Here is a 14570-nt window from a genome sequence, read left to right as displayed (position 1 = left end):
ACTTCTCTCCAAAATGATCTATAGACTTAAGACATCCTAGTCAAAATTCCAGCAGACTACTTTGTAGAAGTGGCAAGCTGATTTTAAAACTTGTATGAAAATGCCAAAGATCCAGAATAGCTAAACAACTTTAGGGAAAAGAACAGAGAGAACATTTTGAGTTTTTCTTAGGGAGTTGTTTCTAGGAGTATAGTTCTGGATAAAAGGCTGGAAATATCTGTAAGAAAATCTGATCTTTTGCAGCTCAAAACCCTTTTAAGTTTGAAATATTTTAAAAGCATATTAGTAGTTGTCATGAGCTTAAGAAATGCCTGAATAACTCTATCCTTCAGACACCAGGTGAGAGTGAAATGGGATAGGATGAGGGTGTGACATGGGATTACCTGCTAGTGAAATACATGATGCACTGGAAGAAAAAAATCTAAGTGCTAAATAAATTAAAATAGTTATAGAATTACTAATAAATAAAAAGAAAGATATTCTATTATACAAAAGATATTCTACAAATACGTGATGATTATAATGATGCCTTAATAGAACAAAGAATAGTAACATCAATTTTTAGAAACTCGAGAATGTGTACTAAACTAAGAACCTAAAACTGTAGTAATGGTTCTATCACTACCGAGCCTTTGGGCATGTAAGTTTACGTCTCTAAGTCTTAGTCTTGACATTTTCAAAAGGAGGTTATTGAGGGACATAATTTCTAAGGGCTCCTCCCAGATCTGTACTAAAAATTTTATTTAGACCTGCGTGTGTTTGTGTGTGTGTGTGTGTGTTTCAGCATTACTACACCTTGAGATGACTTCTATTCATTTCTTCTCTATAGAATCCAACTTCTTGTAATTTACGTATATGTATCTTTATTAGAGAACATTATTATGGGATTGTGGTTGTTTTGAAGAAATCAGGGGCTATAAAATGGTTTTCTCTTTCATCCAGGACGGGTAAAGAAGGCATTTAGCATGTCTGAGCCAATGATTATGGATATTTCTATTTTTAATTCTTTCTGCAGTCCTCCAAAATGTAGTTTTTGACACATCACAGGCATGAAGTACGACCATTATTTTTTGTATTGATTTCCAGAGCAAGTTAGAGTATTGGAGGATAGATAAGTAAACTAAGAGGTTCAATGTTCTAAATGGAAATAAATAGTTCAAGTGCACCAACTGATCTTTCTCTAGCTACATCTGAAGTTTCCTTAAATATTTTTGTAAGTCTGATTCCTGACTTACTAGAAGAGCTATTGTGCTAGAAAGATTGTAGTCCAAAAAGAGCCCTGTTTACGCTATCTCTTTTTAGTGCATAAAGACAGAATTCAAGAAGTTAAGGAACATGAATGAAATTTTGCAGTCTTAAAAAGCATTTTGTCTTTTAGCTGTGGCCAGAATACCTAGAATACCGCTACCTTATTCTGCCTCAGGCAGGTCCCAGTTGGCAGATCCTCCCATATAAGGCACAATTATTATGTAGAGTTCCAGATGAAAATCTCTTTTCTAAAGATCTTACTCCTGGGTTCATGATCTTTTGAGATTTTCTTTCTTCTTCTGTTCAACTTTATTCTAGAACTTGGTCCGACAGACCTGCTAATCTTTACTAGTGTATGTGATGCCATTCTGATATAGTTAAAGAACATTCCAAATGTGGTCTCATGTTATACAATTACCTTAGCATAGGTTTAAAGAATTAGACTTAAACTTTGAGAACATCTTGACCATAGCTATAGCCAGAATCTAAGTTTGCTCCTTTAAACCTTTCATACCTATCGACACAGGCTTTAACTCAAGTCTATTCCCTTTAGTTTTAATTATAAGTTATACCACTAATGACTACCTGAGTTGCCAACCTTGTGTGTCCTAAATGTTGCCCTTTGGAAACCTTTACCAGTTTGTCCTAATTTTCTTTTAATGAGCCTCCATAACAATATGCAATTCTGTTACTCTGCATGCTTTATCTGTTCTTTTTATAGCTCTTCTCATCCTTGATCTTTCCTAAGGCTGTTAACCCACATTGTATTCGCTTAAGTTTCTCTCTGAACCCTTAAACTTTTTTTTGAATGCTTAAACTTTGTACCTCACAGACTTTTTAAACTCAGACCCCAATTTTAGCCTACAGACTATAAAACCCTTCACTCTTGAAAAAAATGTGTTAATTTTGTTGACTTCAAATGGTTCACTCTGAATCTTTTACTATGTGGTACTGAAAACGGAAATAAGTTATTTATATCCAAATTCTCAATCATGTCTGCTTCCTATTGAAATTTCCCAAATTCAGACATTTTTTAAATAGTGAGAAATAACTCCCACCTTCCTTTCGTTGTCCCCATAATCAAGTGGTGTCTAGTCTACTGTACATGGGGGTGGTTAGGCAACACAAACGTGCCTTTGGCTTCCAGTCTGTCTTAGATGGCAGTAACATGGAGAAACATATAAGATGACAATTTGTAGAAAAATGTATAAAATGAAAAGGATATCAAGAGTGAATTTTTTTAAAAAGGTAAAATTGTCAATTTTATTGTATCGATCTCACCAGGTCTCTAGGAGAATGAGTATTTGATATATTTGAGTTGTTGCTGGAATCTAAACCGACTACTGTACACTACATTTTCAAAGGTAATTCTGGCAATGTTTTAGTGTATTTGGAGTTCATAGAAATTATTTCATTAAAAAAGAATCCCAGTTGACATCTGTAGGTGCTATCTCACACTTGAGTAAAAACAAAGTCAGCTGTTGCCTGACTGCAACAGTACTTTTATTTGACACTTTCAAATGCTTGGCTTAAAACAAAGCAGTATGCTGGCCAAGAAAAAGCAAGAGAGCATGACAAGCATTGGGAAGATGAAATTGGGTAAGAGCAAGACATTTTCAGTTCAAATGTTTTATTTTATAGTCTCAGACTATAAAAGAAACAAACTATAAAACTTTACTAAACCATTTACCACCGAATTCTACATAATTCTACAGTAAGTGTCATAATCTATCCTTTCCTCAAGAAAAAATTGCCAGTTCTATATTTAAGCTAAAGAACCTACAATGCCAATGTAACAAAAATCTATTCTGAGGATTTAATACATTTCTCTATTCAGATTTCCATCCTCTTAATATAATACTGGTCTTTCTACAATTATATTAAAGTCTACACTTGATGTCTTCATTTTCTCAAGTTTGGTTCACTTCCTTTGGCAGGTATGAGGGAGCTTAGGAGAGGTCGGCTTCTCTACATCAGCTTTCTCTCTATGCATTTCTGCTTCCTTTGTCTTTTGATCTACGCCATCCATTTCAACTTCTGCACTTGCATTCTCTTTTCCACAATCTACCACCCTCTTGGAAAGCAATATATTTTTGGGTTGCTTTGATTTCGTCTTAGATTCTAGCTCTTAATCTCCTGGCTATATCCAACCATCAAATGCACATTTATTTCCCAACCAGAGTGATGTGGAGATGTCCTGGGTTATTCTTGCACTGCTCAGAGAGCCTGATACATACAAACAAAACAACCCACTGAGGTGTTTTTCTAAACAAAAGCTATTTTTCCTGTAACTACATTGACTTCCCCTCTCTCCACAGGCAGAATTTATCATTCTCCCCTTTGCGTTTGCATAGCACTTAAAAAATATCTATACTGAAACATTAAAGCTATGATTATTTTACTTGTCTGTCTTTCCCAGTAAACTGTCAGCTCCTTGAGAACAGCAACTGAGATGGCTAATTTTGTGCCAACTTGGCTGGGCCACGTGCTGAGCAAATATTTGGTCAAACATTATTCTGGGGTTCTGTATGAGATTAATATTTAAATCAGTAGACAGAGTAAAGCAGATTGCCTTCTATCATGTGGGTGGGCTTCACCTAATTAGTTGAAAGCCTGAACAGAACAAAAAAATCTAACCCTTCCCCAAGTATGAGAGAATTCTTCCTGCCTGACTGCCTTCAAACTGGGACACTGTCTTTCTCCTGCCATCAGACTCAAACTGTAACTAACATCAGTCCCCCTGAGTTTTGAGCCTGCTGACCACTGGATTAAAAACTGACTCTCCTGGGTCTCCAGCTTACCAATTCATCCCACAGATCTTGAGACTTCTTAGCTTCCCTAACATGAGCCAAGGATAAGGATATATAATAACCTTATTAATATGTACACATCCTATTGGTTCTGTTACTTTGGAGAACCCTAATATAGAAACCTTATCTTATGCATTTTTAATGGCCCAAAACTTGGCACACTGCCTAACAACACATAGATGTTTCTTTAAGTGATTTGTTGAATTATCTAGTATTTTAATATAGTGCTTTAATGGTCTCCTAAATGTAAGACTTATATTTGGTTAGTTAGTTAGTTTTGAAAATAGGAAATTGGGCCCTACAATGGTATGAGAAAGAGTGAATTCCTTGCTTTTTAAAAACTACAGCTAAAATGTTAGTCAACTAAAAAAAGAAGGAAACTGGGGCACCTGGGTAGCGCAGGCAGTTGAGTGTCCAACTCTTGGTTTCAGCTCAGGTGGTGATCTTAGGTTCGTGAGGCCCAGGTTGAGCTCCACGCTCAGGGTGGAGTCAGCTTAAGTTTCTCTCTCCCTCTCCCCACACCCCTCCCCCTCCCTGCTCTCTCTCTCAAATAAATAAATCTTTAAAAAAATAATTTAAAAAATAAAAGAAAAAGGAAAGTCCTAAACTAGACTAGAATGAAACTACTTTCCATGTTTTATTGATCCCTTCTTTAAATTTGGTCACACATCCATTCTTTTATCAGTCTGGGTCTGAATTTTCTCCTTATGGACCTGAAGCTAACTCCTCCCATTTCTCCCTGGTTCTGGCATTTCATCCCTCTTATCTTTCCCAGTGGCAACTATAGGTTAATTTTACCAATACATTGCTTTTATCTTATCCCAAAATTTTCAGCAGCTCTCCACTATCTACATCCTTCACCCTAGTATTCAAAATTGCTCACAATCTGATCACAATTTACCTTTCGTCAGACTCTCAAGCAAATCTTCCCCCCTTCGTGCTATGTTGGTGAATACACACCTCTTTTATATATATTCAACTAAATTTAGTCCAGTTCTTAAAATGCCTTCCCCCTTACTCTTAGCAAGTCCTAATCTCTCAAGAAATAGTGGAGAAATCACCAAGTCTGGATTTAGGAAACCTTGGGTCTAGTCTTTTCCAATAGCACCATGTTGTGTGACAGGAGGCAACTGAGTCAAATCACTTCTCTGGAACTCAATTTCCCTAGCTGTATGATAAGAGGAAAGATGAGGATTCTAAGTTCTTTTTCAATTAAAAAAAAAAGTTATGTTTTCTTCATCTACCAGCACAGCTCTGTCATTAATTCAACAGTTCTTGAGTATCTCTTATGACCAATGCACACCTGCTCTATGAAACCTGAATAGCCCTCCCCCTCCCCTAACAACTGGACTTGCTGACTCAACTGCACTTATTTTCTATGCCATTAATTTCCCACGTATTATTTTTAGGCCTTATCATCTTAAATATAGCATTGTCTCCTTAGGAGCAGTGGCTTATGCTTCTGCATATATCCTTGACAGATAAAGTTCACAAATTTTAAAAAGTATACTTGAGGAACTTATTAACAATGGTGATTCCCAAGCCTCTCATCTATCTCCTTCCAATTCTGATTCGGTAATTGGTGATCTACATTGTAATAAGTACTCCTCCCTGTCCCATGATTCTGATTCAGGTGGCCCAGTGACCACACTTTGAGAAAAAACTGTTCTGCTGTATATAATACATTTTCTTGCCCGCACTTAGCATGCGTTCCAAAACTTTATTTTTAAAAATATCTGTTTTAATTCAGAAGGATAGGTATGCTTGCACTGAGAAAATTCTTTTTTTTTAAAGACTTATTTATTTATTTGGGGGGGAGGGAGCGCATGCATGTGCTAGCAGGGGGAGTTTGGACAAAGCAAGGGGGGAAACCTTGAGCAGACTCCCCTCCGAACTTGGAGTCCAACGCAGGACCCTGAGATCATGACCCCAACCAACTGAGCCACCCAGGTGCCCTGAATTGAGAAAATTCGTAAATAGAAAATGGCTCAGTAGGGATAGATAACTCTAAAATATTCTGCCCACATTATCAAAGATATTTACCCAGGAGGAAAGTAAAGAGAAACATGCATAGGGAACGAAAGAGACTGCATAAGGTGCTGCTGGATGGATCAGCCACAGAACAAAGACTCGGGATGAAACCCTTAACAATGGTGAAGGGGGGGCTAAATGTCAGGATGAGCTGATACTCCCACAAGGGGCTGTTTAGCTAAATTCAGAGAAAAGTATTCACATCTCTTCTCATTGCAGATGGAGATAGAAAGCAAAATCTTCAAAAATCTCATTTTGTGCTCATTCTTTGCTCCAAGCAAAGCAATTTTAAACAGGAAAGAACAAAACAAACATCATAGGGAGGGGAGTTAAAGAAAAAGAAGGAATGGTAACTTTGAGGGGATTAATATCTCTAATTCCAGAGTCATTTATAGATTTAGGGCTCACTGTCAATAATCTTTGAGGAAATATTTTAAATAAGAGAAATACCAAGAATTTGCAAATGAGATATATCCTTATTCTGAAAAATGGAAAAAATGGATTCTGAAAAGTACAGACTTGCACTCTTTCAAGTTTTAGAACAGATTATCAAAAAGCTTATCAGCACTTAGAGGTGGAAGAGATGAAAACTTTGAGCTAGTTTATGCATGCCAAGGATAGAAATGCCAAACTCTGGGGGGCACCTGAGTGGCTCAGTTAAGCATCTGACTCTTGATTTCGGCTCAGGTCATGATCTCAGGGTTGTGAGATAGAGCCCTGCATTGGGCTCCTCGCTCAGTAGGGAGTCTGTTCAAGATTCTCTCTCCCTCTGCCCCTCCCTCCCTAAAATAAATAAATAAGTCTTAAAAAAAAATGCCAAACTGTTTTCTTTTATGATAGATTGGGCGATGCTATAGAAGTTGCCACTAATAATTTCAGCAAGGTATTTGACCAACTAATAATTTTCTTATGAATAACAGGTTTTTTTTTAAGTTGTTCTATTAGGTCAATTCAGACTTAGTCGACTCATTTTTCTCAGACATGATTAATGGAGTGAGGGCTCTAGGGCTTTTTTGGTGATTTGCATTCATTCAACAAATACTTATTGAACATTTTACCATATGCCAGGAACTGCTGTAGGTAGTGGGAATCCAATGGGGAATAAATCAAAATCCCTGACCGCCAGGGATTTTAGTAGAGGGAGACATAATAAACAAGTAAACAAATATATTCTATGTCAGGCAATGGTCAGAGAAAGAAAAAAAAAAAAAGGTTAAAGAGAAAAAAAGAGCAATGGCAAGTGGGTATTTCTTTTAAAGGCTGATCAAAGAGGCTGATAGAATCTGGTGATAAGCAGAAACCTGAAAGAAGTGATGGAATGAGCTGTGTAATTATCCAGGGGAAGAATATTCCACATAGCATGACAGCAAGCATACAGGTTTTAAGATGGAAGCATGCTTGGTCAAGAGGCCCAATGGTAGGCAGAATAATAGTACCCCAAACCTGTCCAGGTCCCAATTCCCAGAACTTAGGACACTCCTATATTTCAGGCAAAATAATTTTGCAGATGGAATTAAAGTTCCAGACCTTATAAAGAGATTATCTTGGATTATCAAGGTGGGTCTCACATAATTTCATGAACCTCAAAGGCAGAGAACTTTCTGGCTTTAGAAAGAGAGGTTTGGCAGAAGAGTAAACCAGAAAGATACCAAGTATGAAAAGAATACTATACATTGTTGCTGCCTCTGAGATGTAAGGTCCCCTGAGCAAGGACCAGAAAGAGGCCTCTGGAAGCTAAGGGCAAGCCCTAGATAACAGCCCACAAGGAAAAAGGGACAGTCCTACAAACATAGCATAAAATTCTGCCAAAAACCAGAGAAAACAGTTAAACCAACCGCACTTCTGACCTACAGAACTGTGAGATAATAAATTTGTATTGTTTTAAAGTGCTAAATTTGTGGTAATTTGTGGTCATTTGCTTTGACAACAATAGAAAACTAATATAGACTAGGCTAAATTGAAACAGGTAGGGAGGGGTGCCTGGTGGCTCAGCTGGTTGAGTGTCGACTTTGATCCCAGCTCATGTCACAATCTCTGGGGTTGTGAGTTTAGGCCCCGCACTGGGCTCCATGCTGGGCCTGGAGCCTACTTAAAAGGAAAAAAAAAAGAGAAAGAAACAGGTACGGAGTATGATAGGAGATGAAACAAGAGAGGTAGAAAGGATGGATTGCAGTAAGAAGGTAAACAGAGGGTAGTTATTGTGGGGCCTTCTAGACCACTTTAAGGCCTTTGTCTTTAATCACAGATGAAATGGGAGCCAGTGGGCATTGGGGGTAGGCATAACATAACCAAACTTACATTATAAAAGGATCACTCTGAACTACCTTGCATAGAACCCAGCTGAATGGATATTGCAATAATCCACACAACAGTAAAAACTAGGGAAATCATAAGGGAGATAAGAATAGTCAGATTCTGGATATGTTAGGTTGAAGCATATAAACTTGCCATTTGAGTGGCTCAAAAACAGTGAAAAAAATCAAAGGATGAGTCAAGAGGATTTGCTCATGGACGGCCTCAGGGTGTTGGGGAAAGAAAGGAGTCATTGTTGACTCCAAAATCATTGGCCTGAGCCAAGGGTACAAGAGTTGTACTGAGATAAACAGTGCAGGAGGGGCAAGTCTGGTGAGGGCTTAGGGGCAAGGGCAAGCAAGGATTCATCTTGGGACATGTTATGTATGAAACGCCTATCAGACATCCAAGTAGAGATGTTCATTAAACTGTTAGTTATACAAGTCTGCTGTCTGACCTGGAACTATTAATTAGGGAGTCCTCTCACAACAATGGTGTTCAAAGCCATGAGATCAAGAGTTCAAACACGCAGGAAATGAGTGTAAAGAAAGAAGAGTGTTCTTCCTGGCTTACTCCTTTTTGAAAGTCTTTCCTAGATCATTTTTTTTCTGACCGGTAAATACAAGTATACTAATAATCTCACAATACGAAATATTTTTTAAATATTTAGTTGTGTATTTAATGAATTACCTGCTGAAGGGCCCCAGGCTGCCCCCAAATGTGCCACAATGGCATACTGATTATTTTGAATTAAAATTACTTTCAAAATAACCAGTGCAAGAACACTCTGACCCTCCTTTGTCTCCTGAAAGCAGGAAATAAATCTCTCAAGTGAAAGGTATCCTCCCTGTACCAGGAGGTAAAGAGACATCCTTATCACCAAAGATAGGGAATTCAGGGCGAAGAAGCCTATATAAACAAATCTTGTTACTTTTACTAACTTACTACCCAGACCAAATTCTGTTTAGAATTCCTTACTAATTGAAGCTTCTGAACATAAATTTACTTTGTCCTGTCAACTCCTCACAGATTTATATTTCTTTGTCCAAAAAATATAGAAGCTACATGCCTTGGTCATTTCTTAAGGTCTCAATTTTATTATTGGGCCTCTGTGTACATATTATTAAACTTTGTTTTTCTTTCCTATTAATCTGTCTCATGTCAATTTAATTATTAGACCAGCTAGACAAACTTTGAAGGGCAAAGTTAATTTTTCCCTTTCCAACACTGCTTTTAAAATAATAAAATTAAATAATATCTGTACCAATGCAGAAAATTCAAAATAAAGACCCATCAGTTAATTTCAGGTCTTCCAAATTAAACACAGATCATATAGTTGAAAAACCCTAGTGAAATTAGCATAAACTCCACACCCATATCAAAAGACTAGTGAATTGTATTCCCTCAATAGCTGTTGCTCTAAGACAGTCTCACATCCTATAATTATTTACATTTTTATATAACATTTACACTGAACATCTGGTGAGGAGTGTTATTCTTTCAATTTATTTCAGTTCTTCAACACTATGAGAATTTAGTATTTACATGTCTGCAATTAAAAGCAAAAGCAAAACAAAACAAAATTACCAACCTAACAATTCTGTTCTACCGTTTGCTTCCTTACACACCAATTGCCCCCATTGTGTTTCGGTTGTTGCTCATGATATATACAGGTCACAGTTTATTGTTCTCACCAACTTTCCTTCTGGAAAAAAAAAAAAAGTATTTGTGAGTACTTTAGACTAGTATAAAAACACTAATATATATTATATATACATAAAATATGTATTACATGTTATCTCTATATATTTTATATATATGTCACAAATTTCTTTCATGAAGCTTTCTCATTCTCTCTCAAAGAGAAATAAAGCTTTTATTTATATATATGAGATTATAAATATTTATATATATGTATCTCATACATACAAAGGTTTTTTTTTTAATCACAAAAAAAGTTACTGAAACATTCTTATAAGGTAGAGAAAAACCTGACCTGCTGCAATTATCTCCCTAAAGCACTCCTGTGAGCAAAATTACAAAGTATTTTTGCCAACCACATCACAAACAATTATTAATGTACTAACTTTAGTTCCATGTTTTGAGCTTCTCCTGGGCCAGGTGTGGAGTGGGAACATGTTCTTTATGGAAACATCTCATTGGATCATCTGCTGACAAAGCACATTTTTAAAGCGTACCCATAATCATTCTAATTAGGCCATCAAATGTCAGGACTTGCTGTGTGAATTTGATTAACTTTAGCCATCTCTGTGGTGCAACTGAGGAGTGACCCTACCTTGGAAACAATTTCCTTATGCTATGGCCTTTCCCCCTTTACCTGTCTGTACTGAAAAGTGGTAAGGAAGGTTTGCAATGCTGCCCTTACAAGTCTGTGAAACTTCCTTTCAGCTGGGAGCCCAATCACATCCAAACCTTTTTATATGCCTTCAACGCTGTTGCCTTTATACCTTTTTGTGACACTGAATTTATAATTAAACTTCTAATATGTAATATGTAAGGTAGGTTGTTTACATATCTCTTTATCTTCCACTAGATTGTGAGTAACTTATTTGTCCTATTTTGATCCTCTCTAATGGACAGACACAGTGTTCTCAATGCTCTAGCAGAAATATTTGAGGTTACGCAGAAGAGGGCATGTGAACACATCCAATCCTCCCTCCCCCACTCTTCCCCATTCCCATCACCAAACAACTTACTGAAAAGAACAAAGAAAAAGAAAACAAGAGGATTTGTTTTCTTAATGAAAACATGCCTTACATTGTTCACTAAGAGATTTTATATTTTTTAAACTTAATTATCATTATGCCTTTGAAGAAATACTATTGAATGGAGGTCATTGTGATGGTTAATCTTAGGGGTCAACTTGGCTAGACCATGGTGCCAGGTGTTTGGTCAAATACTAGACTAGATGTTGCTGTGAGGGGTATTTTATAGATGTGATTAGCATTTACAATCAGTGGACTTTAAGTGAAGGAGATTACCCTCAATAACGTGGGTGGGCCTCAATCAGTTGAAAGGCTTATGAACAAAAACTGAGGTTTCTGGGAGTAGAATAAATACTACTTCCTCAAGATCATAACAGAAATCCTACCAATAGATTTTGGACTCAAGACTGCAACTTCAACTCTTGCCTGAATTTTCAGCCTGCCAACTGGCTGCCCTACAGATTTCAGACTTACCAGCACCCACCATAGCATGAACCAATTCCTTAAAATAAATCTCTCTCTCCATATACACATCCTATTGGTCCTGTTTCTCTGGAGAACCCTGACTAATGTTGCATTTCGAAGTAGTTCTTTCTTTTATAATACTTCTGAACCTTTTGCTAATTGAATATACCATATTCTTAATTTTGTTACTTGGAGTAAGAGTAGGAGTTTATATACTACTTACTAACAGAAGTCAGTTTCTCTGTTGGTACAGAGAACAAGAGAGTTGTCAAAGGAACTCAACAATGGCACATATCCTGCCAAGCAGGGAAATTTTACACCAGAGGTTTCCAATATGAAGCTCTATCTGAGCCTAGAGTGGGCAGCCTAAATATTATACCCTACTCCCTAAGCTAGGAACATTTTCCTAAGCTGGTTTATACAAATTAACAAATCTTAAGCAATTACCAATAAAGAGTCTGAGTAGTTTGATCCAAACATTTTCTTCTAAAAAAGATGTGCCATGTTTGGGGCATGGTTGGGACAGGGAGGAGGGTTTCAACAATTAATGCAACTCAAAATAGGAGGTTGGTGTGCCCAGTTTCCATTGCCTCATTTATCAGGAGAGTTTGTGTTGTGACTCTTGGAAGTCAGTTTTATTGCATGATGTAATGGAGAAAATAATGAAGATTACAAATTTTCTTTATGCTTATGTTTTTTTAACCACTGCCAGTTTATGGATATTTAAGAAGTTGAAGCAAAAAAAGTAGATTTAGTTTCTTTTAGTTTAGCCATATGGTTAGGTCATAGAAATTTCTAAAGAAATATACTAAAGTGTTTTCAGAATTAAAAAGTCTTAGATACCACTTGGTAGACCTCCAATGGCCCTCAGAGGCTACACACTTCCCCTGATGTTACATAACAGAACTCTCTCTGTCCACTATAAAAGTGATGGTTTTGTATTCTGATTTAAGCTTGACATGTGGATTGAGAAGATGGTATTTGAAACTGCCAATAACTATTATACAGTTATTTAGTGGAAAATAAGTCCTGATTATGAAAGCAGTTCATAGATTCTGGTGATTGAGTGTGAATCGTATTCTCTATGACTTTGGGATAACACCACAAGATGTGTTGATTATGGACCCCTAACCTATTATGGCGGCCCATTTTCAAAACACACACACACACACACACCCACAAACTTGCCTTAAAACTTGTTCTAAAACTACCATATCCATTAGCACACAGTATTACTGAACATTGGAGTTAACTGTGGGAGGGAATCAACTGTGAAAGGAAAAATACATGTTAATGGGTGATTGTATCAGCTCTGCTTCTCTCTTCCAGCCTCCCAAAGAGGGTCCTGCCTTGTAGACCAATTCTTTTGGACTTCTGTCATTCAGAATCAGGAAGAAAGAGACTGGGGGAAAAGATCTGAAGCACAGATCCAGGGCTGGAGAAGAGTAGGGCATGTTTTGAAAGACAGATGCGTACAAGCAGCTATCGTATGTGAGAACAGTGGATGAGAGAAAAAAAGAGAGATGTTTAAGATATGTTGTTATTTATCTGCTTCATAGTGTTTGGGTTATGAGAATTTTTTAAGTTATTTCAAAATGCAAAATGAAGCATTTGCCTGTCTATTTTGAATATGGTCCTGCTCTAAGACTGGACCATGTGGGTCACAGATTTATAAACATCACACAAAATACTAATCTCAAGCTATAGAAATTTCTGGACAAATTCTTAGTAATGTTTGTAGCTACCGAGCTATTTTATGAAATTGCAGAGATAAAAGCCTTTATCAGTAAAATAACCTCAATCAGATTGTTGGGAGTTTAGAATGATGAAAACACCCTCATATCTCCTAGAACAGTCCAGGGTGTAAATATCAATATCCTCCTTAAATCAACCAATAAGTAGCCATAGGTCGAACAGTATAATTTTTTTTAACAAATAAAATTTATTGTACTGGTTTTGGAATTGCCTATTTATTAATGCTTTAAAAAATCGTTTTGAATTGTGAATAAGCTATAATCACCAGTATCAGTAATAAAAATAATACCGAAATTTTAAAAAATTGTAATACTCATAGACCAAGGTTGAAAATATGCTCCTAGGCCTAGAGGGCAGTGAAGAATCTGGTCAATCTACAACTTGAACAATCAGTGCTTGAGCAATTTACATGTTTTAGCTGGAAACAGTGAAAACTGGCTCTCTTTCACAAATAATTTTTAAAAGAAATATCTCGTATTTTCCTGGTCTGATGTATTAAAGTGCTTTCGCAGAACTAATAGCATGGCGCCAATTCAATGTAAAAGATTAGAGAGATGCTCCTTTTTTTCAGAATGTTAAAATGTACCTTTCCCACGTCTGTATTTGCTCAAAGATTAAGCTTTGTATCGCGGAAGCCCTGGAGTAGAAACGTCTCAGTAATAGAAAGCTTGGACTCTCAAGGTTTCATTCATTCGGCCAACATCCCTGGAGCCCTTCCCTTTGTGCAAGACACTGTACTCAGTGCCAGGCCGGAGCCCCCGTCAACAGGAGGTAGCCCCTGCTCTGAGGGAGCCTCCGGCCTGGCCAGGGAACAGCCCAACTAGGAGTTCTAAACAAATCACCTAGAATATCACAAAGCAGCTGCACAGTGGACGTGCCTGAAATTACCACAAGGACGAGGATCAGTCCATAAATAAATGCAGTCTCCCTTCCAGCTGATAGGGTCGCCATGCCACCTCTGAAGAGCTGGAGCAGAGCTGGGTCTAGAACTCGTGGCCGGAGGTTGTCAGGGGGCAGGGTGGCGAGGAGGCCCAAGCGCGACCCCCGATGGCGATGCAGCAGGTAGGGCGGGAGGCTGGAGGGGATCAGCCCGGCCCTCCGTGTAGATCTCGACGGAGGAGGGTAGGCCGAGGTACTGCGGGTCTAGCCGTCGGACTGGCAGGGTCTACGCGCCGTGCGGCCTGGGTCTCGGGGGCGGGCTCTCGGCGAAGCCCCGCCCCTCCGGCTCCTCCCCCCGCCCCCC

At 37.8% G+C, this 14570-nt stretch overlaps 1 long non-coding RNA gene across 4 annotated transcripts in view; it reads right to left on the bottom strand.

Annotated features, from left to right (window-relative positions):
- Positions 1–14550, bottom strand: part of LOC113243979 (uncharacterized) — a 52051-nt gene extending 37501 nt beyond the window's left edge. Inside the window, exons 1-3 of one of the 4 annotated variants that reach the window (XR_007188668.2) lie at positions 14170–14550; positions 10469–10549; positions 9973–10086 (exon numbers count right to left, since the gene is read on the bottom strand). This is a non-coding gene — a long non-coding RNA (uncharacterized LOC113243979). Of the gene's footprint in view, positions 1–9972; positions 10087–10468; positions 11041–14169 lie in introns of those variants that run through there. The other 3 variants (XR_006408404.3, XR_007188669.2, XR_006408400.3) reach the window with 3 other exon arrangements.
- Positions 14551–14570: the final 20 nt, after the last annotated feature.

The sequence above is a fragment of the Ursus arctos genome, unplaced genomic scaffold (assembly GCF_023065955.2).
Source record: "Ursus arctos isolate Adak ecotype North America unplaced genomic scaffold, UrsArc2.0 scaffold_4, whole genome shotgun sequence".
Lineage (NCBI taxonomy): Eukaryota > Metazoa > Chordata > Mammalia > Carnivora > Ursidae > Ursus > Ursus arctos.
This window is presented reverse-complemented; position numbering and strand designations above follow the sequence as displayed.